We start from the raw sequence: 3,490 nt of genomic DNA on the forward strand, positions 1-3,490 counted from the left end.
AGTTGACATTGATCATTACTTCTTACATGTTTTAATCAATGTGGGACGGATTTGTAACACCCTAAAAAATTCTAAGCTAAGTCTCGAATCATTCTTTCATTACATGTAAAGTCGTATCGAGTAATTCTTAAATGCTCATATGTGTAAAGGTCAATTACTTGGTGCTGGAATGGATTTGGATATGAATTAAGGTCACAAGAACCTCCTATCAAATTGAAGGTCTTTGAGTAGTCTTTCCAACGCCACCAAGTTTTCCTCATTTCATATTTGGAGTAAAAGGTTAGGATTGTTTTACTAGAGAATGTCACATTAGAGTTGCCTGAAGTCAATGTCGTGCCTCATTTTTCACAAAAAAACGGGTTTAGCAACGATGTGACAACTCTTTTAAGGTTTGGTTAAAAGAAGAGTCGCCATCTAACGAATTAAAGGTGCATTAGGACACCATTCTAACCTAACCAATTTAACCTAAAGGTCAACAAAACCAAGTTTCGGGAAAGGGTTCAAATTACTGAGTTATAATTCAGGAAACTGCCCTAATTGTTCAAGTATTTGGCTTCCTCATCAAAATCAACATCCTGTTTGTCATACCTGTCAGCAGCCCCAACAGCATTTACCTTTTCTGGTCCCAACATAATATGCTTCGTGAGAATGTCCATATGTGTCCTCATATGTACCATGTCTTGGTACCTTTTTTCTTCTCTCCTCTTCTGCTCTGCTGAGAGTTCAAAAGTAAACCCAAGCCCTCCTACCCCTGCATCTCTAGTATGCCAAGCCATGTTATTCTTTGAGAATTCATCCATGATTGCCATAATCTCAGGGAATGGCTTCTTCATGAAGGATCTGCCACATACTGCATCAACAACACATTTTGTCACAAAGTTTAGTGACCTGTAAAGTACCTGTTTCAAATGCCTTTCGGTGAGGCCATGGTTTGGGTACTTCTTCAGCTTCTGATTGAATCTCCGCCAAGTGCCATGCATTGCTTCACTTGGTAGTTTCTTATGGGAACCTATCTCATTGTAACACTCCAGAAATTAGCAGGCTAAACTAGAGCTTAACATGAGAGTTACAGTCATGGATGTAACTTCCCACATTTAAGTTAGAGGGTTTCGTATTAGAGCGTCAAGTTACGATCGGTCAAGGACCAACCATAAGCCCTTGAGGAGGACCACTAGAAATTGCCTGGCAAGTGACCAACGGCAGGACCCACGCCATATTGGTGGATCCACGCCTCATGGGTGGACAGTCGTGGGTGAGCCCATGGCATTGCCGAAGGCATAAACCATGAGACCAGAACCCACGCCTCGTGGATGGGTCCACAGTGCATGGTTGGGAGTCGTGGGTCAAAGTCCCAAAATTCACTCTCTGAACCCAAGCCACACTTCACCAGAACGGGTCGTGGGTCCAACCACAGTCCGTCAGTGAGGCTCGTTGATGGGGCCTGGGAGTTGGTTTTGAGGAGTTAGTTTAGGGGCACTTTGGGGTTTTCCGGTTTTAATTAACATTAAGTGGTGACGTTTTAGACTAATTTAGACCACCTATATTAGTATTTTAGACCACTAAATTAAGTCATTCATCTCGTTATTTCTAAAACCCAAAACTACTCCCAAAACTTCCCCCTCTCCAAATATTTTCTCTCTAGAACTTCAAGGAAGAAGAAAAGGAAGAAGGAAGTGGGAGCTAGGGTTCAAGGAGCAAGGTTTTCTACTCAAATTCATTGAGTTTCATTGCTAAGGTATGTTAGCTCTTCGTCCATGGATAGAATTCATCCATGGAGCCCCTTTCAAAATCCTAATTTCAAAAATAGAAATCCGTAAAAGCTAGGGTTTGATTCCAAAGTCATGGATCCCTTTCAAAAACAATTCTAATGATTGAATTACTTTATATTATGATTGAATTGATGATTTGTTATGATTTTTATTTTGAAATCCCCAAGAACCCATGAAATCCCCATATTCCCAATGGGTTCGTTCACGAAAGAAGGATATTGAGAGATTATGCTTGTAGTAATTGGGTACCTTAAATTATGTTAATATCCATGTCTAATGAAGTGAATTATAAATGTGTTGATTTTATATGAGCTTTGATCTTTAAAAGGGAAAATTATGATATTATGCATATTTATGAAGTCTTTGTATATAAGAACACTTTGAGACTGAAGTATCTATGATTATGATCTAGTTGTTGTGTTGATGAAAGGTTATTCTCATATACACACTTATGCATGAATATGATAGGATGTGAAAGATTTCTCACAATATGATGATTCTACGGTTGAAAGGCTTTCTCAACTATTGAATATATATGTAGACATGGACGGTGAAAGGTTATTCTCACGCATGATGTAAGAGTTATCCTATAAATTGTGTTAGATTGAGTTTCAAGACATTTTTCCATGAATATGACTTAAGTCAAGACTTAATAAGTAATCTGTGGGAATTAATGATTAGAACCAAGTGGATATTGATATGAGATGGAAGCCATCACGTTAGTTGAGGCCAGGTTTCTAGGAGAAATCTCTTGGGATGGAAGCCCTCATGATAGTAGAGTTCGGGTTTCTAGTAGCAATCCCCTTATCCCATAAACTATGAGCCCACATAAGTTATTTAGCTAGAGGATCCACCTAAGCTAAGAGTATGGTTCTACCTTAGGAAAGTAGGACAACCCTTTTCAGTATGGGTAACACCGGGGGTCCATGTATAGCTCACATGGTCTAATGTCGGTTAAGGTTCATTCCCAAAACAACAATATGAACAAGAATATGAATTATGAATTATGAACTATGGTTGCTCAAGAAGCTTTACTTAGCATGGGTAAGATTTATGCGGTCTTATTCATACATTGCAAAAGTATGCTTTGAGAGTATTTATGAAGTGTTACTCTTATGATATGATCATCAATGTATTGACTTTGCTTATGACTTATGCTTTTCCACTATCTTCATAATGATGTTTTAACTTAGTAAATTGCATTCTTTCAAGTAACATTTCCCTTTTAACATGTTTTCAATGTTTTATGCATGTCTAACATACTTAGTGCATTTTTGTACTAACGCCTACTTTTCCTACATTTTCCCCAAGTGTAGGGTCCAGTTCTCAAGGTGATCATCGTTGTGGCTAAAGCTTGGATTTGCTTATTCTCCTGGCTTGTTAGTGAGTCCTCATGATTCGAGGAGGAATGTTATCTCATTGTAGTTCCTTTTTTGTATTTCCTTCTCGGACTATGTTGTATGGGGTGTGTCCCCTTTTACTTCGAATATTGTAATAGATGGCTATGTTTAGACATGTCTAGTCTTCTGCTTTCGTTTATGAAAAACTTTTAAGACTTGAAATGTGTTTTTACTCTTTATTGTTCTATTATTATGTTATTATATGCTAAGTGGCTTGCATGGAGCCTTTCGGGGTTCTATGTACCTTGTTACATCTAGGGGGTACCCTGGGTCGTGACAAACTTGGAGATCAGAACACAAGGTTTAGAATGATCCTAGGGT

The sequence above is a fragment of the Solanum stenotomum genome, chromosome 6, assembly GCF_019186545.1.
Source record: "Solanum stenotomum isolate F172 chromosome 6, ASM1918654v1, whole genome shotgun sequence".
Classification (NCBI taxonomy): Eukaryota; Viridiplantae; Streptophyta; class Magnoliopsida; order Solanales; family Solanaceae; genus Solanum; species Solanum stenotomum.